The 24527-nt window shown below is 44.4% G+C and overlaps 1 protein-coding gene and 1 long non-coding RNA gene across 2 annotated transcripts in view; one reads left to right on the forward strand and one right to left on the reverse strand.

Annotated features, from left to right (window-relative positions):
• LOC135369212 (atlastin-2-like) overlaps positions 1-539 on the reverse strand; it is a 144159-nt gene extending 143620 nt beyond the window's left edge. The window contains exon 1 of the mRNA XM_064602841.1: positions 504-539. The gene's annotated coding sequence lies outside the window, so the exon portion shown is untranslated. The remainder of the gene's footprint in view (positions 1-503) is intronic.
• Positions 540-770: 231 nt separating this feature from the next.
• LOC135369213 (uncharacterized) lies at positions 771-1556 on the forward strand. The gene is made up of 2 exons (XR_010414977.1): positions 771-1037; positions 1383-1556. It is a non-coding gene; the product is annotated as an uncharacterized LOC135369213 (long non-coding RNA).
• The last annotated feature ends 22971 nt before the right edge of the window (positions 1557-24527 follow it).

The following is a 24527-nucleotide window of genomic DNA, read 5'->3' on the forward strand; positions in this document are numbered from 1 at the left end:
CGACTGCGGTATTTCTATCCTGTTGTGGTCCGTCAGCTATTTAATTTATCAAAATTATTTCTGGGATTCTAAGAAACCAGGTAACGTGGTTCAAAGTTTCATGTTTGTACAATGAATCCTTTACTGTGTGTCCATATAAAACCTTTCGTTCCCTGCTCCGGTGTGCTTGGCTGAACATGAGATGCAAACGTTTGGTTACATTTTATCCTATCTGTGTTGGTATCTTATGATAAACGATTTGGCCTAACCGCGTCACCGCACAACGCAGAACAGGTAGCACAAGATGACAACCACAAAGTGGAAGGCGCAGGGTAAAAAATTAACACCGCTAAACATGCGACAGCAAGGAGAAAAGGCTTAAGACGCACAACTCTACGAAACTCAACGGCGTGGAAACCACTGCTCAACAAGTCTAGTCATACAGGCGGAAATGCTTGTGACGAGCGCAGTAAAAATGCGCAAATATCGGGAAAAAGTCATAACCGCTACGTGAAATCACTCACCTTTGCCCCGTAGCGACAGCGAAACGACGGATTGGATTTCTTCTCCACACTAAACACGTCGGCCACGTCGGCCACGTGATCATAGCCACGTAGCGAATCGCGATCCGCCACGCAGCGTCTCTGATTGGCTGCGCAATATATGTATAAATATTTGGATGCTAATTGGTCTAAAAAACTGGCGTCAGTTTCCTTTGCGCTGACTGGGCGAGAGTCATTTGACTGAGGAGCGAGCATCCGAACGCGCGAACCGCTCAACGGAAGCACGGAAGCAGTCGAACGGAGAATCACGTCTGTTCGGCACGCGCTCTCGGACTGCAACCGTTGTGCACGCAGACGCTAGGGGGTAGTTTGAGGGTTTTGAATGCTTTAGATTTAGATTGTGGCGAACTGCTAATGTGAGAACGGAATGGCACATCCACCTCATCATCACAACAGCGGGAAGACGAACATGTGATGGAATCCCTGCACCTCCAAAGGACGCAGAAATCGTCAGAGAGGAAGTCTGCACTCTTTCCGACGTACTGCAGGTGAACGGTAAGACAAGTTTGATTACTTTTTTTGTGACTGAAGGAAGTAATGCAGGTTTATCACGTTTAGTGCATTACGTACAACATTTACGAGTCACTCGGTACGTTAGCGGCGTTTCATTGTGCAGTGCATTGCCGTAACTTGTACGTTTCTGATATGCCGTTAATCAAATTATGTGTGGTTATGCTAGTTGCCCCTCATGCGCGTCGCAGCCGTTCATTCACTGTGATCTACGAACATTCGTGGCAAATGCCTTGGTGTTCAAATACGAAATCAAGATCGATTGCCTATCATAGCAGTGATTTCCGTGCAGAGTTACGGATCATCAATATATTTTTTGTTTTGTTTTAGTTCTCCCGCAGCCATCGGCAACAACGACGCACATAGCCCAGCATTGGCTTTTGAACTACCCTTCGATGCCGAAGTACCTAAAGCTCCAGTGAAGCCTGTTACAAGACGTAAAAACATATGTACTGTAGCTTTTTTGAGGCAGTTTACGAGGACAAATAAAGTTTATTTGTCATACAGCATCGCTTTTTGATTGTCTGCTTTGGGACAGCATGATCGCTGCTCTACAGCAAGACAGCAAGCGCCGAAGACAAACGGACGAGGCTGGGGGGATAAGGGGGACGAGAGGAGAGACGAAAAACCCGAGGAGAGAAGGGAAAGGAGGTTGGGAAAGGAGGTCGGTCTGCGCATGCGCACTGGGCCCCAGCTTTTTTCCCGCGCTGGCCAGCGGAGACGCTGTGAGTGGCTCCTGGGGATCACGTGGTTTGGGCGGCCGCCATTTTCCCTGGACCATTGCGTAAACGGCAGCTTCCGGCGGATGGCTACAGTGCCCTAGAAGAGTATAGTGGAAAGAGCGGAACCGGTTTCAGCCCGATAGTTGAGGAAGGATCTCCTGGCGCTGCTGTCGAATTCCCGAGGAGAAACTGTGAAGCGCCTATGTCCGCTGCAGCGTTTTTGCTGTTTTTGCGTGATGCTTTGGTGACTCCGAAAGAAGGCGATGTGTGACGCATCAAAATAGTGAAGCTTCCTTATGGCGGGCTAGAATGAATGGTGTGCTGAGCGAAGGATGAAGTTGGGTCGGGACGACGGGCCTGCCGACAGGTGGCTACCACGGGCTGCTTGCGCTGTCGTTTCCGGCGCCCTCTCCCTCACGTGATAGGGTATGTGAACAGCATCTGAGCGCGCTCCGGAGTGCTGAGAAAAATAGATGGAATCTACCGAAAATACAAAATAAATAAAAGCGAAGCGTGCGCGTGCTCATAGCTGTCGTATACGCACGTGCTGCCGGTCTCGGCAGCTGCAACAAATGCACTCTCAAAGACAAATCGTGTTTCCTTCAACATGTATATGGCAAACATAAACAGAAACGGTAATGTGCGAACATCATTTGCACGACTGGTGAAGCACACAAATAGAAACTTTAGACTGCCGCACGGCTTTTTACACATAAAAATTATGCGGCGTATCAATTAAGTGAGTTAGTTAATTCGATCGATGTGTACTGTGATGGGCGGTCTTGCATTTGCAGCTGAGGCAAAGATGCGTGTCCCAAATAGAAAGTCATCATGAGGCATATTGTTGCCTGTTGCGAACACAGTTTTGGTAGAGCATATTGGTGGATGACGAAACCAACGCGAGATGTCAAACTACTGGATGATGAAATGTGTCCTATGCAGTACATCTCAAAGCGTACGAAAGGAAACGAACCGTTTCCTTTCGTACGCTTTGAGATGTACTGCATAGGACACATTTCATGGTGATGGTGATTCCAGGTAATGGTGAGCATGAGCTTGACGAACTCTTGCTTCGGGGGATGCGAGGCTTGTACAGCGTGAGGCCGTTAAGGTGGCTTCGGATCTGAACGGCTAGGTTCACCCACATTTTATCACACAGGCTCGGATGTGTATGCGCAAGTGTGACCCTCGGCATAGCTTTGAGTGCAGGAGCCCCACAGTCGCAAAGCATAGTTTTCATGTGCTCCCACAGGAACTTCGGAGCCGTGCAAGAGCAAAAGCACAACTTAGCGGGCATAACGTTTGCATCTCAAACGCTGTGCATTACGCGCGCCGTAGCAGTTTTCCCAGTAATCGACCTCTGAGGGGGGTTCGGAGCAGACCTGTACACGTTACCGAAAAAAAGGAACTAAATACCGGTACTCGTTACCATGAAAAAAATGAACTAAATACGTTACCCATTACCAAAGTAACAAAAGGAACGCGTTCCCGTTACTCGATAGTAACGAGTTACTTTTACGTTACCACGTTATTACAGAGCCGCTACCATGTCTAAATTGGCACGTGCTTCATTTGGTCCGACTATTCCATGGAATTCGCTTTGAAGAATAGTTGGTGCTCGAAATGGGCATCGGTCATTTTTGGTGCATTTGCTCGAGAGAGCCCCTGTGGCAAGACTGAAAAATATTTTTATAACTGAACATGTTATTAGTTACAATTTTTAGAAAAGTAACTAGGTCGTTACTTCGTTACCGAAAAAAGTGACTGGTTACTGGATAACAAGGTTATGGTTTATTGCTTTTTTTTTAAAGTGAAAAGAGCAATTCCCTTTCAGTGGTCGTTCACAGGGATGCTTACACTAGGTTTTCTGCTTCTCTGGCCGTTTTATTTCGGTGTTCGGTTCGGTGTTCTGATTTTCGGCCTTTTGGCTTTCGGCCTTCTGACACCTTCGGCGTTATGATTTTTCGGCCTTTTGGCTTTCGGCCTTATGATAGTTCGGCGTTCAGATTTTTCGGCCTTTTGACTTTCGGCCTTATGATAGTTCGGCGTTCTGATTTTCGGCATTTTGATAGGCTTCCTTCCCCAACACAATTAACGACGATGAACAATGTCCATCTGGGGTCAGCTCGTACTGGGAGCAGCACACTTTTCTTTCATGGTGTTTGCCTGCTACAACATGTACCGTGGAACAGTTTTTCAGCACCCTGCGGAGGGTAAGAACCTGGCTTCGTTCCACAATGACTGAGGACCGGCTAAACGCGCTGTGTATGATGAACTGTTCATCGCGAAAAAGTGGGTGGCGACAACACATTTGTGGAAAAAGCTATCAACTCTTTTGCGCGAGAAAAGCAAAGGCGCCTACAGTTTCTGTCTAAAGAGTGAGGGACATAGGGAGTGAGGGTAGAGAATTATCGTCTATACTGATACTGATGTCCATATCTGCTGAAAATAAGCCACCACTTGATATTGTCAACTTGTCACAAGTAGACACGGCTGTTTCACCGTGTGTTCTCGTTTTTGCGAAATCAACAGAAATGAGATAATCGCTGACAGAAAGGGCAGCAGGAGTGGCGACGGCAAACGTATAGTATGAAACAGAAAATCAGGAGCGAGCCTTTGCACGGACAAGGGATTGCGTTGCCGAGAAATGGCAAAACGTAAAAATTCCGAAGCATAGGGTTACTGAGCCAAAGCAATATAGTTGCGAATAGACACCCATAACTAGAGGAATATCCCGTACCTTGAGCACCAGCCCGAACGCCTCCACACCCGCCCTGCACTCGCGGCACCCATAACGACCCCCCCACCACCACCACCACCACCACCTCGGTCGGCATTAGTTTGCCCCCCCCCCCCCCCCTGGAGAAAATCCTAGCGGTGCCCATGCCAGGGGATGTTTATTAATCAATGTCTATGGGTGTATGCATTGGTAGGTAGCCGACCCATATTGGGCGTTCCCAAAAATTTTACGTTTCACAGTGTTGTTACTGCGGCAAGGGAATATTTGCTTTAGTGTGTCTCATCTCACAGAATGCCTTTTTGTATTGCCAACTCACAGAATGCCTTACGCAGCAATCGTTCAACGTCCCGGACGAGCTATATTTGCACATGAAAACTAAATAAACAACCAGAGAGAAGACCTCGCGCGAGCGCTCGCGACTTTTGGCGCAGATGGGCTGTACAACTTTTCAGCCGGAGCGAATCTGTGCTGCAGGAACGGCACGTGGTCGGCTCGCAACAGAAGGGCGTTTGTGAGCCCCACAAAAATGTGCCTTTCCGCGTGGCGCGCTGCGAGCGACAGCGCAAAAGCTCGTGCAATTCGCCGCCATCTTGTCCACGGCCGTGACCACGCGCTCCCCATGCATTAGATTAGGCGCTTGGCACACCAGTCCTTCTAGCCCGCCATAGCTTCCTGTCAATTTTGCCGGTATTTGCGTGTGCTAGTCCTCGATGGAGAAGAAGAAAAAGAAGTTAGAGACACATTGCTTCGCGCCCCGTTGCAAGACTGGCTACCCGGGCAGCTTTCTGTCTAGCTTAAAACAGCTGTGGGCTTAAAGGGACCGAAAAGTGAAAAATAACCCCCATATTTTTGCCCACTGTCGTGCACAACATCGTTGTTTGATAAGACACAGAAAGCATTACTTCTCAATTCGGCATATTTTCTACGTATAAATATTTTGAAGATCGCCGGAACATGGACGGTGCTGCCAGCGAACGGCGAAAAAGAGCAACTTGGGTTTCGGGTCAGGGCTCCCAGGGATTGGTCAACCCTTACCACGTGAGAGTTGATTTTGTAGAGAACAAAGTTCACGCACATTATCTTACAGCTCAACGACATTTTAAAAATGACGCTCACTTCCATAGCTTTTACGTTAATAAAGCATTCAGCTACTTCGCCGCTACGAGCTACGATCCGCCGCGCCATCTGCAAGGCCATCTGTGTTATCGCGTTTATTGTTTACGTCGTGGGTGGTCATGTTGGTCGCCCGAAGCACAAAGTATAAGTGAATGGCATGTTCGTGGCTGTTGTGTCAATTATTCCAGAGACCTACATATACCTGGTGTAGTTTTGGTGCTGGGGGATGCAAAAATCATGTTCGTTCACCATCGGCGGCGGGCGTTTTCTACCACAAGATTCAACAGGAGAGTGCGCGAAAACGAATGTGGTTCGAAACACTCGGTTATTAGATGTAGCAGTCGTGTCGTGTGTGCTGAGCTCATTTTGCTGCCGATGACTACGAATATGCCGTAGAAGGCGAATTGCGAAGACGTAACGATTGCACTGATGCTCAGTACCCAGTGATTTTGGTTCACCGAGGTGAAGAGTTCAACACAACGTCTAAGGTACGTACAGGCGTCACACATGTATAAATTATAATATAGCGATGACGTATTCCATTTAACTTATGTTATCCTACTTGTCCCATACTCAACATTGTCAACATCAACAAATTTAATTTTAGGGGCCTTCCAGTGTTGAAGTGGCGCAAGACTGCTTCGTGTGTGTGTGATCCAGGCACTCAAGTTGACATGACAGAAATAGCTGAAAGCGGGTATGCAAAGTAAACAGATGGAAGCACTAGATTTGTTGCAGACTTTGTGACATTTTTTGGAGTCTTTGGACAGGTGCAGAACATTAGTATGACGTCAACAATAGAAGAAACCGATGAGAACTACTAGCTTGTTTGAAGGGTACAAGAATACTTCCTGTTGAGGTGTAGTTATGACTTCATGGCTAAGGAACGCTAATTAATTTTCTAGAGAAGCATCCTCTACACTTGAATGCCCTATGAAACAGCGAAGGTTCATTGTCTTTGAAGCCCCACTACTGGAATTGTTCAATGTGTGTCAGAGCTGTAGTGAGCCATGCTAGGTTATCACATCATATCGGTCCTAAATTTGCAGAGTTCCCCTATCTCAGACGCAACTGTCATTTCTCTTTATTGCTCTTCCGATCCTACCTTCTCAGAGATTAATATGGTTCACCATACACTGCATGGGCACTGCCTTGCTTTACTCATGCTTTCGGTTTCTTGTTCTGTTGAATAAATCTTGACTTGAGTTTGCAGCCATCACGCTGTCTACTGTGTTTGGCCCTCATCTATATTGATGTGCTATAACGGTATAGCACATCAACATGCCAACAACCTACCAACAACTACCAAACAACCTTGAGTAGTCCTACTTTTGGATGGAAACTACACGATGTGGTAACATCCACACATATAAAGTTTTAGTCGACGGAGATTTGCTGTTTTTGTACAACCTTCATTGTACATTTCTTTTGTCTCACTTAGCATGCCTGAAGAAAAGTTCTCATCTTCATCAAGATTATAGTTCCTGTAATCTTTTCACCAACAGAGAATACAAAAGTGAACAAATGGTAAAATATAACCGCTTCTTAAATTCAAAAGCAAAAGACAAAACTGTTTATACGTCTCTTGTTTATTTTGTTGCAGGTTTTACAACTCTATCAAGTATGTCAAAACATCAGAGGGCAGGAAGTCCTACTCTGTTTCCTAAGTCCCTGGACAATAAATAAGAAAGATATAGTTTGAGTTGTGACAAAACGTTGCTTCTGCTCTTATATTATATTTCAATCAAATGTTAGATGCATTGTACAAAAAAATGCAAAAAAATATGCATTTGTACTGTACACTGAAGCCAGTTTCAATTTGCAGGGCTGTCAAAAGTACGTTACAAAAGTACATCTCAATTACAGTAACAGAGAACTTATGCAATAAATTATTTAGCCATTTTGGAGTACTATGCACACCAATGGTGCATGGTTAACTTTGAACCCAGATCAAGGGTTAATAATATTTGAAGTCAGCCCTCAAGTCCTTCTTTACAAATGTTAGTTGGTGACGTGATAATGAATCAGTCACAAGTACTCCGTTTAGCAAAACAGAGTTAATTAATTGTTAAATCCCGATCTTTGTTCAAATATTAATTGACATTTGGAAACATGGTCACTAAGAAGTGTACTAAAAGGTTATGAACACAGTTCAGCTGAATGACACTGATGAAAATTATCTTACTCACTCCTCACGTATACAATTGAGACATGAGTATAACCTAGAAATACATCTACGCCCACAGATTACTTAACCCTCCAGGAACAAACTAGTAATTATAATATGCTGTGACAGCAAAGAAAAAGGAATGAGAAAAACTTGCAGCAAGCACGAAATGAAAATATGCTGACATCAACATTTCTACAAGTCTGCTAGCTGATGGGAAAGCATCCCTAATTGCATGCATGACGCAGATCGAGAACCAGTGGAGTACTTTCTATTGTATTTTCTCGGAGCACCCCATATCCTTCGTGTGAGTGGAAGACCTCCTCCAACCAGGTGGTATAACGGAATTTCCTGCAGAAATAAGGGTTTTTCGTCCAGTTTGCTGTTCAAGTAGCGCGTAAAGACCACACGGCGCTGCCGTGTATATTGCCATGCTCTTCGGTTTCTCGGATGTATGTAAAAGACACTTGCAGTACTTCGGTGTCAAGGCACAGTATTTCGAAATATTCGTTAGTTCTGATACAATTGTCTGTCTGCCTTCCACACGCATTCTCTACCTCTCAGCAGCAAAAACCGTAGTATCCATCCGTAGTATCCGTCGGTTTGCATTTCACACATGAACACCTGCGACGAAAAAACAGCGCTTGTTTCGGCTTACACAAGTGCTTCTCCCTGATACATGGAAATTTCACAAATCAGTCCATGTTCACGGCACGGTGAGCTACTGCTGAAGACGAGTGTGACTCCGACTAATCTCTGGACGAGGAATCTTCTGCTGCGAAGAACACACTTTCCACCACCCTAACGCATGAACAACAGTTCTGTGTGAGCGACAGTTCTCGAATGCGGAATTCCAGCGCACTCATGTTCAAGAGGCTCGACATTCTCGACGTAGAAAGTGGTCACAAATGCCCACTGCCATTTTCGTTTTCGCCGGATTAGCGCCCGGAAGTGCGCGTGTTACATGCGTCCTCGACAGATGGCGCGGGGTCATGCAATTGTTGACAGACTGGTCGGTTTCCTACTAGGTCCCTGGACATGCAATTATGGAAAATTCGATTACAGAAAAACTACTGCGATTTCAGCGGAGTTCTTTGATATTTGAACTTTTGAAAGTTCAAGCTTTTCGCTGAACATAAAGTTTCGATAGGTTTATATTCACTTTTCGGTCCCTTTAAGGGTCACCATTGCCAGCACGCTGTCCTTGATGGACTACTTAACAAGGCACGTCGGGTATAAGTTCTCCGTGACATCACGAAGTCAAGATCCGCTTGACAACGTTTTTGGCATCGTGAGGCAATCTTCAGGCTGTCACATCCAACTCCACAACAGTTTTTGATAACTGTTTCTTGCCTTAGCTTTTATATAGTATGGCAAAATCTGTTGCAAATGGAAATGCGGAGCCTGGTGTGTTAGATGCTCTGCTCAGTACAAACGGCATAGAGGAATACAAATGCGTAAAGCAGACTCTGATAGACAAGTTCATTGGAGATGGTGACCTCAGCAGCGCCGAACTTGTAATTGAAAAGTCAACAGACCGTGTCGTATATCCTCAAGAAGCGACCAGAGACTAATTTTTTATATAGCTGGCTATGTTGCCACAAAATTCCTGTCTAAATCAAGGTGTGACATGTGTAGAAAGTTGTTGCTTAGCGACAAGAATGATGTACAGAACCTGCAGGCAGCTCAGCTGACTCAGTTGAAAGATAAGGGGGGCCTGTTGTATCCATCAGGCTTTATGCTTAGGTTCGTGGAAAATTTGGAAAACGTGTTTACCAGCTGCTTCAGTACGCAGGAACTTCACCATGAACGCATTATGGACGTCATTGCACTTCTTCATAGAATTCGACAGGATGCCATTGGTTGCACTGAACATAGCAAGCAACTGAGTGCTGAAGTTATGGCATTTTATGTCACCACTAGGCTTCATTTTTTTGTTAAGTCGCTGAATCGAGCCAAAGCACAGAAACGCGACTGTGCAAAATATCTGAACTTCAGTCGCTGCACATAACTTGTCATTTTTACCTGCCAGTAATTAATTTTGTACTTCACATTATGTGCATCCAATGTTGCATTTAATTTCAGTTTCATTGTTTTTTTATATATTCATACTCTGTGGTCGTTATAATCTTGTGTCTTGTACTTATCAGCCAACTTTACATCGTCATAGCCTGCGATCGTTCCATACCTGAAAGCATAAACCTGTCTCCCTCATTGCGTGCGCTTCCCGTTTTATGTGGCATATGCCGGTAGACTGTGTCGTTTAGTAAAAGTTTTTGAAAGAAGTAACAAGGAATAATTCACAGAGAGACACACACACACAAATAACAATCCTAGGAAGTGCGATAACCCAATACGCCGGCGCCAGTTTCTGCTCGGGGTAACTACGCCAGCGCCCCACAGCGGCATCCGCCTCAAGAGCCTCACAAAGGGAGCGTCGCATTTTCCACTACAATCTTCTAGGGCAGTGTAGTATCGCGAAGGCAGCCCCCGCGTCTGTCACCAAAAAGCGCGCGCTGATTGGATCGAACTGCGCATGTGCGCTGCATGCATGCCCTTTCCTATACCCTCTCTCTCGGATACGCTCCCTCCCCCCTACTTCGTTTCCGTTACCGCCATTCCACCGGGCCGTCTGCAAACCTTAGATCGGGAACGGTGGTAGCAGCCTTACCGCGTTGTTGCTATCTTACAGCTGCTGTTATCTTCAAGCACTACCGTCTGCGAAACATCTGCCACGACCAGTTCCGCGCCTATTTGCCTTGGATTTCCCCGCGAGTGTCCTGTCTCCTCTGGAGTCCCGACTTTCCTTCAACTACTCTGCTAATTTTTCAACACAGGCCAAGCCACGTATTCATTACGTCAACGGTGACAACTACAAAACAGTCACCACATAACTTCTTAACCAGTGGGAACGGCGGTAGCAGCCGAAGTATGTTCGCGTACCGCTTTCTTGCTATCTTACAGATAGGTGAAACAGGCACTTCTTGTAACCGTTCTGATGATGTGTGTCTTCTGCTGCTGCCTTTCCCACACATTGTTGATTTTCTGAGTTCTGTACGTAACATCCTCAACCTATTTCTACTGCTTCAGTTATCCGGCGACGTAGAGCAAAACCCGGGCCCCATGACAAAATCACAGGAGGGACAACTGAGCCGCGCTCTTGATATTCTAACCAAATTAGATGGGAATGTAACTACATCGATGTCAGAAGTAAAAGCATTACAGGTAAACCAACAGACAACGCTATATCTGTGCTTTCAAACAAATTAAGCATTGTCGAAGACGAAATGTCTTCGATGAAGGACACACAATTTGGTCTTCTTGAAAGACTTCAGTCTGACGTGAAAGAGCTCCGTTCACATAACTCTCAAACCGCTGCACGCGTGTCGGCCATAAGTAGCCGTCTGATCGACCTCGAGGACAGATCCCGCAGAGATAATGTTGTGTTCTATGGTATACCAGACTCTGCTACTGAATCTTGGACCGTAAGCGAATCAAAAATAGTTGACATATCTGTGAGCACGTTAGGTATTCAGTGTACCGCGGATGATTTCGATCGAATCCACCGCATTGGGAAATTTACTCTTGATAAACAACGACCAATTATTGCAAAGTTTCGCTCCTTTAAACTAAAGGAAAGCGTTATATCGTTGGGACATAAACTAATGGGGTCTGGGCTTAGTGTCGCGAATGACTTCTCGTCGGCCACGCGTACAGCACGTCGGCCACTGATTGACTTTGCAAAGGGCTAGAACATGAACTTTAAGCTACGACACGACAGGGCTGTTCATTTGGCCCAAGTCGTATTATTTTGATGCCGGTGCTGACGGTGTAAAAGAATGTGCGCGACAGCTAGAATCAAACTGTCCACTTGTAAATTCTCCAAAGCCTACGGCATCCTCACATATATCGGTCATGTGCACTAACATCCGAAGTGTTCTATCAACGTTTAATGACTTCAGTGATTTTGTTCACGCCGGTTCATCTGATATTTTCTCTGTAACCGAGATATGGTTAACTGATGCCATGTCGAACGACGAACTTCCACTGCAAACTTCGAGTTGACCACAACAGCTGCAATAAACAGCAGCGAAAGCAAACTATCAGTGCGCAGCATCATAAACATGTGCGTATGCGACGAATGCTCAGAGGCATGTCTTTTCGGATTGTGTCAGAATTGTCCCAGTACGGAGGCCCTCACAACAGAAAGCCTAGGATTGCCGGACGATGACGAAATCCACCATGCCACATGGGAGCATGGAGGGATGGTGAAGCGCACGTTGCCAGTAACCGACTTCGTCGACGTGTTGCGGAATTCGGTCGGATCGTATATCACGTCGGGCGACTATGTCAGAAAGGTCCAGCGGGAAGCCATACGTAAAGAAAAATGCGCAGTGAAGCCCGGCAACCTATATATAGCCGAGTCCAAGTCATCTTGATGTAATGGATTTCTTGGGTATGGGTCGGGCGTCACCCACACATGTCTTTCCAAAACCAACTTCTTCGCTTTGCGAATCATGTATCGCGTCGCTTCGGGAATGATCTCTTGTATATCGCGCTCAGCCATGGACACTGGGAGCAGGGTAAGAATTTGACATTTTTCTTGCAAGGACTTACTTGCCCTGTACGCTGCTCGCAGATTCTCCAAGACTTCATTGTAGAGCTGCGTCGACGAAGTCGACGTACCAGGAAGAGAAACTTCCAAGGCAGTTTCGACCTGTCTTCGGGTCTTAACATTCAGGGCCTCATTATTTCAGAGTGCTTCCTTGCTGCATATGACGCTGAGGACCTCTTGCACTTTTTCAGGGGTGTCACACCGATCTCTTGGGACGTTATCAGGGTATTTATGTCCTCGATCGCTAGCTCGTCTGTCGTGAACGGCACATCCCCAACACTTCCTTCTGAAGAAGTGGATGTCGAGCTCTTCTCCGCCAGCGTTAGACTTCTTAGGAACACAAAACAATTCCTGCAGAGCATATCCGATTCGTTGACGTTCAGTGCCAAGCACAGCTCTCACTGCACCCACTCCAATTGCGGAAACACATCTGAAATCCCTCGTGCGCAGCATCTTCTTCTGATGCTTGTGAAAATAGTCCGCACAATAAATACAGTTGCCGCTGTGGACTGAAGACACCGCAGACATTGCGGACGAAAATATAAAGTGAGTGCACGGCACTAACTAACGAACTGAGACGAGTCGTAGTAAGACAAGGAAACGCAGTCTCCAAAGCTGATATGTACACACTTACTGACGCAACCACAAAGATGGTCAAAAACTGGTTTTGGCATATCCACTGTACCATTTTCGGAGGAATATGACAGGGTAATCGTCGCAGACGCATATCCTGTGAGCGGTAATCTCGTTAAAATCAGCAAGGCCACAGGCGCTATAGCGAAAAAAACGAAGCGTCCCAGCCGTACACCTCTCATGGGAAGACCGATGTTATAAGCTCCAACGACAGTTTCATATAAGTTTGTATTAATGAACGCGATTCCATTACACAGTATCACACGCTATTCAAAGGTGACCCCCGGAAGGAGCAGACGACGGGAGGGCTTGAGCACGTGCACCGGCGTTAGCTCGAAAAATCGCTGGGTCAGCTGCGGTCAAGAACGAATGCGTATTTTTATTTCAGATATTGTTCAAACATTGTCCTGAAATATGTCAGAAGCTGGTGGCATAATTTTAGTGGCGCGCTCTTGCTATAAGCGTCCAAAGTACGCTAACTTTGCGATACGCCTTTCCAAAAATGGTCAAAAAATATCACTTCTGCGCAGACAAAAGAAACAAAATTGACACCACTGTAAAGAGCTTTGAATGGCGAAAACACACGTGTTGATCTCGCATTTTTGCGATGAACCAGTCACGTAAGAGAGGGTCTCAGAAACCAGCGAGTTTCGCGATCTGTTGCTACTTTCACATTAAAAAAAAAATAACTGCCCCTGCTATAGCGAAAAAAGTATCCCGGTGGTTACCCACCAACAATACGTTCTATAGTAAAAGTTGTGGCGTTCTGCGACATGCGGTTGGCTCCAGGGAAATCTTCGAAATCGCCTGCGACGGCTAGTCTAAAAACGGCACCAAGAATTTGACCCCCTCTCCCTCACGAACCGCTTTGCCCCCGAAGATGAAATTGGGTAATTTTCCAGCATTCACGATGGTCTACCGAATATATTTTTTTCAATCGAATTGGAGACCCAAAGGTTCCATACTTGTTCGAAATTCGGGGGAATTAGCCCAAAGTGTATTATAGTAGTAGATTTGATTTATTCGCAAATATATGCCCAGTAATCAGTTATATTTGATAAGGCAAGTTGCATAATCACTTGGAATCCCTCGCAAGTACTCCATTAATCAATTTCAACTTCGTTTTGTAACCGGCGAGACATTTTGCAACCGTCTCTCTCGTTCACGTCATCCCCTTCCACACTAAAAGAAAGCGGCTTAAGGACGCTATGTCTTCAACTCTATCGTAAAAGACTAAATGGACCTTTTATACCGTCCAGTCTGCTGACATTCACACGTAGCGTATACCTTTCAGTTCCCCACATATGCAAGCACATTAGACGTAAACATGAAAAAGGGTTGGTTGGTGATTCATATGAATTAACAGAAAGCAGATTGAATATATATAACATGAAAAACGGTTAAAACCTGGGCTGGTTGGTGACCACGGGAAGAAATTTGTAGAATGCCATATCGGCAATCATCAAGGTGCGTAAACACTCATTTAAAAGAACATTCAACTAATACCTCTATTACATATAGTGCGTTGTGGGACCACTTATTGACACGTGTGGGATGTCAGGCAGAATTCCAAAAAACAATTTTTGTTCAGGTGTAAAAAACAAGGTAGCCTTCTCGTTCGAGAGGCGCATGGGATCAAAAAAGCAGGTAGTAACTGCATCAGTAACCCCTCTATTTTTCCCAAAAAATATCAGCATTCATGTCAATCACTTATGTTCACACACATGTTGTGTGTGCAAGAGATGGCCGTGTAAACAGAAAGTCCAACACGAGAGGGAATAAAGGGGGAGAGGAGGGTTCTTATGTATTTAAGGCCTCGTTTCGCAAAATAAAAATTCTTTGGTTGGCAGTTCATTGCCGTGTCCTCGTGTTCCAGTCTCGTCTTTTCCTGTACTGTGGATTTTATCGTTCTTAACTATATTAGGCGTAAGATGTGAAACAGTGATTTCGTTCACAAATCATATGCACATATGGAGTTTACTTTGCTGTAGATCACTGATTATAGATTTCTTAACAAAATTTGTTTGCTTCGCTTTCACATGAGTCGAGGCATGCATGTAATTAAGAAATCTGTGCAGCAGTAAAGGATGAGTAAAGTGTTTGTATTACACTTTACAGTTCCCAGAATTGCGGGACACCCCCTCTTAAAGTTGGCTTGACCTGCGTACTCCCTGCCCTCCATTGAAGCAATGCATTCCACTTAGTTTTGTTAGAATATCCGTTGACCCCGTGCTTTAGAAAGAAGTGTCCACGCTTAGGTGTTTCTATGAGATGTCCCTCGATAGTGTACAAGTGGAATGGAAGCGCAAGAGTGTCACAGTTCTTTTCTGGGGCACTTATTTTCGCCCTGTTGGCTTCATGGCAGAATACATTGGCGTGCTCGTTTGCTTGTATTTCGCGTAAACAATGGGTTCCCCAGGAAGTATCCATGTCAGGCATTAAAGCTGAACCTGCAAGGTAAATATAGATGGTAGCGAAGCTTGCATTGGCCACCACGTCTTCAAGGGCGGCCATGATAAAGACCGTCAGCGCCATCCATCCGTTGCGGGGCAAACTACAAGTTCCGTCATAATGACGTTACCTGGTACGTCACCATTACGTATAGCGCGGGCCGGGCGCTCGAGCTGCGCGTTCGTTCCATCGCGATGTCGAGCCGCGGAATATCACAACCGCTGTTGAAAGCAAATCCAAGAGCAAAAACTCAAACAATTTGTAAACCGAGAAGAATCAACACTAGCGACATGCATGTAACAAAGGACACAGGAGACGCGGTAGGGGCTTGCTTTCTTTTATCACAGGTAAATTCGCCATGCCGTTGTAAACAGTATAAATACCCACATGAGACAATTGATGTTCTGAGGCTGGAACACTGACTTTTCAGTGACTTCCATCTTTTATCATAAATACCGACGACAGAATAATGTACAAAATAACCAGTATGACAGTCCATGTACTGAATAAGCACGAAAGCGTAATGTACAAATTCCAGCAAACACAGGTGGGGCCCAGGACCTTAATGTCCAATGCATGCTGCTTAGCTGCCCTCATGTACATCTGGAACTTTCCACATATCTCTCGTACAAAGAAGGTGGAAGTGAACAAATTTGCACTTGAAGATCACATTATATGATATTTGCATACGGTGTGGTGCTATGTCTGCCCACAGTTTTTGGCACTGTAACGAATGCTATGGGGGAATAAGAAGGCACAAGTCCATTAGCTCTTTTTAGAAGTCTGTGATACTTTATCTTGCAAAACAGCCACAATAGTATCAGCTTCCAGCAATGACAACCTTGTTCAGTGTGTACACACCCTGCTGATGACTACTTCTACTTTGATTACAACAGCATTTTTGTGTTAAAGGCATGTCAAAGCACCGACAATGTTCTGTGCTTCTCCTATTTTGTGCACATTTTGCAATGTGGTTTAGATTTTCAAGCTGCACAAGGTGCTTAGCCCTGCACATAACTGCGCCTACATACTTGCACGCAACTACTGAACTCAGCGCAGGATTCAAAATATAAAATAACGTGCTAGGGATCTATGTACACAGGTATACACTTAATACGTATCAAAGGATAGGCAAACTGCTGAAGATTCAAAATAGAAAATGTATGCTATGTATCTATGTACACCTGTGTGTGAACATATAAATAATAGGCACAGACTACTGAACTCTGCATGGCTGTCATAATACAAATAACACAGTAAGGAACTATCTGCAACAGTGCACTTCGACAAATCGAATGCTACACAGAAATGAAAGAATTACAAGAGATCATGTGTAATCTAGGTTACAACTGAAAGCTCTGGATAGACAACAGAACCATGCATATCCCTTTGCATGGAAAGAAAACTTCTGGTTACATCACAACAACGTGCAGAGATTACGAACTTAGTCTCGCTGCCTGCTGCAGTGCCTTCTGACGTAACGTACTACTTCGTACTTCCTCATTCCTTCTCGTGCAAACCAGAACGGTCGTACACTCTCACAAAGAAACCGGATAGTAAGGGTCAAAAATCGTCAAATTTTTGACCCATATTCTAAGGGTCAACACCTTACGCATAAAAGTATGACGGATAGTAAGCGTAAAAAAATCGTCAAATTTTGACCCCTATTTTAAGCGGTGTTCGATGCCGGTTATTCTATGTGCTGTTTGGCTACCCTTGTGATACCGCTTACTGCACCTAAAAATACCACACAGTATGCGTTAAACCTGAGCGCCGTAGACATCACGTGACCTCACAGTCCTTGTACAGGCAACGGCTGCAATTCTGAAATGACCCGCAATGCGGTTTTCCGGCGGCTGTTCTGGAAAAGGGTATGTGGTTCCCGATTGCCAAAAGCATTAGAAAGAAGTTTCCAGAGCAGTAGACGGAAAATCGGATTGCCTGTCAATTTTGCATTGCAGCTATTGCCTGCCCAAGGGACGCTGACATCACGTGGCGCCTAAGGTTCCCAGATATGATGCGTACTGCGCGGCATTCTGGCGTGCAATTCTCTGTGCAAAGACGGCATACCATGCGAAATTGTTTCATAGGAAAAAAAGAACAGCTGCTACAACAGGATCTTGATGATACGAATCTCACAAGGCATGAAAAAAACAGCTCGTATCATCCGAGACTCGTCAGCTGTACCACATAGGTGCACGAAGCATGTATACGGACGGAAGCCCGTTCACTTTTATATGCTATCTCTTAAAATATATCCATGGTATAAGCATAGCTTGTTGTTCATCCAAAAGAGTTGGCAATTGACAGTACGCCACAATAGCTAGGCCCACTGCACTGCAAAATCGTATGACACAGACAAACCCATCCATCACGTGAATAAAAGATATAAAAGGCACGTTCTTGCGCAAGGCAAGCAATATAGAAGAGTTCTAGCGACAGTCAAAAGAAAAATAAGAAGCACGAGTGCATCACTTGAACCGGGTTCATCGACTCACTATAGCCCGCGTACGCCGCTATCTCATTTAAATCAGAACAACTGAATACATGCAAGTATTTCCCACAGCGTTAGTAGCACGCATCTAAACCGTAATGCAACAAAAATTCGCCAAATAGTTCCACTTTATTGCAGGAAAGAGCCCAAAATAATAGATACATGCCTGTGTTTATAGAATATTGCACCGACTTACTGAAAATGATGTGGCATAAGGTGCACGTGACCAAACATTAAAAAAATGGGAACAGCATACTAGCCATAAACCAACGGATTACAACACCTGCAATATTTTAGAGAATTATGAAATGACATCTGTGCATCTTCACAACACTTCAACACAACAAAATATAAATTGTAGACTAGCTATATGAGCTAGTAATTGAATTAAATTACGTTTATAATGAAAAAACATTTAATGAGCGTTATATCACAGGATGAGGCATCGAGGTACACAGAATATCAGACATATACAAAAAGAAATCCATAGCAGACAGGTCATAAACTAATTATATATAGGGTGATTCCACGCCGGATCAGGCAGGGTGTTCCGGTCGACCTCTTCAATTTTTTTTTGTTTCAAACATATATTAAAGCCTTGGCCCTAGGAGGCATATTGGTGCTGAAAGTAGTTGAAAATAATTGGTGGGTATTTTTAATGATTTATCATTCAGATGTGAGCTTCCTACGCTGCTTGACGCCACGCATCTTCAAACTATTTGACATACTCAGTCTATCACTTTTTTTTTCTTTTTTTTTTCACGTATTGTCTGGGGTGGGTAGCATTGAATCCTAAGTTGTGAAGATCCTAAGATTTGCCTTCGAGGAGAGAAAAAATCGAAAATTTGCCTCATTTGTAAAATATCGTATGTTTTGGGAACCTCACAACTCGTCCCCCAGTTGTGGTACCCGAAAGTAATCTACATCATTGTGTTCGTCTCGAAATGCCCATTCTTCGCATAGCGAGTACTTCGTATTGTGAATTGGGGCAACGCTCCCAATAGACGTTTTCTGAGGGATATCTACGGAAAATGCAGAAATTCGACACCGCGCATCCCATATATTCCTACTCGTAACATCGTTCATTTTGTTCGCAAGCGTTCATCATGACTATTCTTAGTTGTCGTATACCCCAGACTAAATGGCAATAGTTTAGGTGAGACACGAACAGTGAACGGTATAGAAGTAGCTTAATTCGATAAGGAAACATGTGTCTATGCCTAGCGGTCATGCCTAATATTTTGCACAGTTTATTCTGAACGCATTCAGTGCGAACTCGTGCTCGTGTTTGTCCTCGTTCCTGTTTCGATGCATCGAAGGATCATGTATCAACCTGCCCATCTAGTAACGAACGTATTCAATGTGTTCATCCCATAGCAACTGTTCGTTAAAGATGATACTCAAACATTTGATGCATTTTACAATATCAACAGGACTATTAGGATATACTATCTCTTTATTTAGACTAACGCTCCTGCTTTTGGTCAAAATATGATTGCTTCAGTTTTACTACTATTAATGCGTGAGAGTTTAAATTAACCCATTTTTCTAAGTTGCAAAGCATCTCGTTAGCAGTAGTGGTTATTACATCATTATCAGAGCCACTGGAAAACACGCTTGCATCGTCCGCATACGTAATAAATTCACAATTGACATCAATGTTAATTATGTCATTTAGATATCGGGTATCAGATCCGTACGTACCATACGTACCGAAACGTAACATATTTTACAAATGAGGCAAATTTGCGATTTTTTATCTCCTCAAAGGCAAACCTTAGGATCTTCAAAACTTACAATGCAATGCTACCCACCCCAGACAATATGTAAAAAAAAGTGTTAAATAGTTGATAGAAGATACGTGGTGTCAAACTGCGTAGGAAACGCAATGGTCGAAATGTCCACATCAGATTGATAATTCATTAAAATAGAACCACCGATTATTTTCAGATACTTTCAGCGCCAATATGCCTCCTAAGGACGAGCTTTTAATATATGTTTGAAATAAAAAAAATTCACCACCGCGCATGATCCGGCGCGAAATCACCGTATAATAACTGAAGTATACAGGGTGTTCAAAATTAAGCTTTCACTAGCACTTTATAAATAGGCGAACAAAAGGAAACTGGCTGCTATTTTTCTGTTCCTTGAGTAAGAAACAGGTGCTACATAATTAGCAGCAGCTGTTTCTTACACAAGTAGCGTAAAGTTATCTTTAGGTTTCTTGTTATCGCTGTGATTGCGTAGCGGTCGTGAAAGCTTAATTTTGAACACCCTGTATAGTTCAGTGTATTGCAGACGTTGCATTTATCGAGCAACGCATCATTACTCATGAAGCAGTCACAACTTACAAGTCATCTTTACAGGTGAGTTGTACTGGTTGTACATGCGTAAGGGAGTAGAGTCTTGTGTACTTCTTCCCAGAATGTGTCGCACAGTAGAAACTTTAGGAGCACCACCTAATGCAGCTGAGGGTGCATGCGTGGTATTATGCAGTCCAGCATGGCTACGAAGAGCGTGTCGTGTCCTGTTCCTTGGGATGCTGGACATAGAAGTTTATTGTCATGAGCGCAAAATAATGTGCTTGCTGATATTGTCAAATGGCTACGCATGTCAGTTCAACTAGATTCCAAAGATATGGTATTGCATTTCAATGAGAAAGCTAATCTCGAAAATGTGCTAACGTCATAATACGTGATGCAGATAAGGTCTTCTTCGCCAGACCTGGGTCATCTCCAGAGACCTCCCACATGAAATGGTCACAGGCTGGCAAACATAGCATTCTGAAATCTTTCTCATCCTTTAAGTAGCCTTCAACTGAATTTTTGTAGACCTGTAAATCAATTTATCATGTCATTGGTGTGATCTGTGGTACTGTCAAATGGATGCACGTGTCTGTGCAGCAGTATATATGCGGAGCTGATACTGTTTCTAGCGTTGAAATGGGAAAGCAAATCTCGTAAATATGGTAACGCCGAAATAAATCATGCCGATGAGGTGCTCTTTGCCAGACCTGAGTCCATCCCCGCAGAGGCCGCTTACATGAAATAGTCATAAACGTAACATGGACTTCAAAAACCACTTACTACAACTGGAAACACTCTAGTCCTTTAAGATAACAGTTAACTGAATAATGTTAGACGCGTAACTCATTTCAGCTGTCTAAGAAGTGGCGTTCCACACGTGTTTTGCAGCACCACCACAACCACCACCTGCACCACGTTATCGATAATCGTGACCATCAGAAAATCGATTTGCTTCATGTCAACACATCATGCTGCGGTATAATCAGCAATAATCATCCGAACTCCTATTAGAAGAACGGATTGAGGAATCGTTAACACAGATGCTTCAACGGGGAGAAACGCACATCCGAGAAAAACGAGAACGAAGATGATGAAGATGATCTCACCTGATGGACAATGGGCGTACGCATACGAATTTGTAGCGCGGAGATAGCGTGGAGAATCACAACTGTTCAAGCAGCGTCGTCAGCGTGCCTTGCCCAGATATTGTGCGACGTTGTCTCGTTCGATGCCATCTCTTCCTGTGATAAGTTTGACACAAATGAAATATGAAATTTAAAAAACTACAGACACCCAGCGCGAAATGTGACAACTTACATTTGCTAGACCGTGCATGATGTGAGACCGTGAGACGCCAGAAGCCAGAGTGACCGTTAACGAAGCGAAGGAAAAGACGCTTTGCACACGGAACCATGCACGTGTTCTCAGAAGGCAGGGCCCGTATAACAATTGAAAAACAATAAGCGTCAATATAGGCGTAAATGGATAATATGAGACGCCAGAAGCCAGAGTGACCGTTAACCAAGCAAAAGGAAAGACGCTTTGCACACGGAACCATGCACGTGTTCTCAGAAGGCAGGGCCCGTATAACAATTGAAAAACAATATGTGTCAATATAGGCGTAAAGAGCTAATACTCCAACGCAGAGCGTCAAGACGAAATCGTATGCGTCAGGATATAAGAGTAGATGATGTCCTCCGTCCCATTTACGCATAAAACTCCGCTCTTTACGCTTACAGCGAGCGCGTTTACGGGTATACAAGGAATAAAACAGAGCTTGACGGATACGGCGATTTTGTCACCTTTACGCTTAGTAAGGGTAAGATTGGACGGAAGCGTAAATTTATCCGTTTCGTTTCTGAGAGTGTACCCTCACAAAAAAGTGAAATAGATCATCATACACCGATGAAGAACACGAACTCAATGCCTTTGGCACAAGTGTGTCCAACGCGTCACACAGCTTGGACCTGACCCCTTGAGAGGTGAGGAATGTCTTGACGTTGGCTTTGAAGGCTTCCTCACACGCACCCACAAACGTCGCAAAGGCAGGAAGAGGAACCGACAGCTCCAAAGTCAGTACTGTCCACATTCTTCACACTCAAATAAAGCAATAGCTGGCTACTGTTCTGAAATGTGGCATTCCTCCGAGGAATGTCCCATGTTCGACTTGGTGGTTTGAAATTGAAAAGACGACGATGAAGAAGAAAACGGCTATGAACAGTCACAAAGTGCGCAGTCAACGTACAGCAAGCTCGTAGCTAACAACATGGAGAGCGACAGGAACCGGAAGAGTACTCGGCTCTGTCTATAATCTTACGTATTACTGGCAGACCACGCGAATTGCTATATTAAAAACATGCATATTGCATTAGTACAGACAATATTCGCGCCTGCGATTAAATTATTTTTGTTTACCTTCGTAGTTTGCCCCTCAACAACCACGCTCGCATGTGTATCATGAAGGGCGCAGTGTTGCTAACACAGATTTCGTATTTTTCCCGCCTTCGCTACCATTTATGTTTACCTTGGAACCTGTCTTCTATGCTTTACAACTTTGTGGGCAACTGTAGGATGCTCCAGTTTTTTTCCCACGACGAAAGAAGTGACGACGGATTCAGTGTGGCTTCCGAAGCATTTGCGTCTTGATCCCTCAGGATGATAACCTGTTGTGTTGTTGGCCTAGTGGTGTAGATGTATTGGCTTCCGCGTTCGCTGGTTCGATCCGCGGACAATTGCGTTTTCGTAGTATTTCTTTTTCTTTTACAAAGAGAGCTCCGACAATAACAGCCTGCGAGAGCGTCACAGTTTTCTACCTGGAGGGCTTATTAATACCCTACTGGCACTATGACATAATCAATTCCTGTTCTGTTTTGCTTTAGTTGCTGTAATGCTGACATCTCGCCTGTACGCTTAGCGTGTGAAAAGTAGACCACTTTCCACTGCATGCCGACCTACTTCACCACCTTCCGATGTACTTGGCAAATTAACAATAGTAGAGAAAGAATCTTTAATCGCCAGCTTTAGACGGGAATGGGGAGGGTCGAAATTCCTGTTTCTCTCGTTTTTTTTTTTTTAATTTTACCTGTTCATCCTTAACATTGTGTTCTTGTTCGCACCTGCAGGCCTTCCCACGCATTTTTAATCCAAATGTAATAACGAGTAATGCACATGCCACAGGGACAGCTTTGCACGTGGATTAGTCATTACAACACTTATAGGACGGCTGGGAAAACCTGTATTTTTTCCCTGCTTCTCTTATTACAAAGTGTACACTTCATGTGGGCGTATACGGGCCTGTTGTTGAGGCCAAGTTGTAGTCTCTTATTTCGTGTTATCAATAGCAAGCCTATATTATGTTTACTGCATTTCGTAATAAAACGCATAAAGCGCCCGCAAAAATTAAGAAATGTAGATTCGAGTAAAGCACATGGCCCAGGTCCGCCCGAAGCCCGAACAAATATAGGTTACCTCGGCCCGGCCCAGTGTAGTAAAGTTGACCGTGACTCACTAATAGTGGGGTAACACATGCTTGAGCCCAACCTAGGCCCGGTAATGTATGGGCCCGGGCCCGAGTCCATGCAGGGCCCACAAAAAGAATGCTATACCCGCCCCCCCCCCCCTGCAGTGTTTTAATTTCCAGTCAATCTGCGAGATACATCACGGGCGTTTGCTTGACTCCACTCTTGGCGCGATTAAAGGAAACTTCGATATGACATCCGTTGATACCTACAACCTTATCACCACCGTTTGCAGATTACGTCTCTCTTCCTTTTGTCTGATTCTCGTGCTTATTTGAGCAGGCTTTACTAACCACTTTTTGTGTTAAAAACGATAAAATACCCCAGTGGAGGGGACACAAAGAAGAGACGAACACTAAGAGCACTGACTGGCAAACCGAAATTTTATTTGACAAAGAAACACCCTTATAACGCTATGCAAGTAGGTCAGCCATTCGCGCAGCCCTTCAGCTTTTCCCTTTCCCGTCGTGCACGTAGAGCAGTCTTGCTCTTAGCTGATCTTAGTTAAATTGCAATTAAAGTATTGTACTTAAATAAGGTACCACAACAACTACACGTGAAAGATGAAAGTCTACACGTGAGATCCACAGGACTTCGCCTTTTCACCGTAGTGTTGCGGCCCGTCTGCGAATGGGCCCACTTATTGCTGTTTTCTCAGTGGACAGACGCTTTGTCACGTGCTTTCTCCAACCTTTTCTTCCTGTTATACGCAG

Source organism: Ornithodoros turicata, chromosome 9, assembly GCF_037126465.1.
Source record: "Ornithodoros turicata isolate Travis chromosome 9, ASM3712646v1, whole genome shotgun sequence".
In the NCBI taxonomy this organism is placed as follows: Eukaryota; Metazoa; Arthropoda; class Arachnida; order Ixodida; family Argasidae; genus Ornithodoros; species Ornithodoros turicata.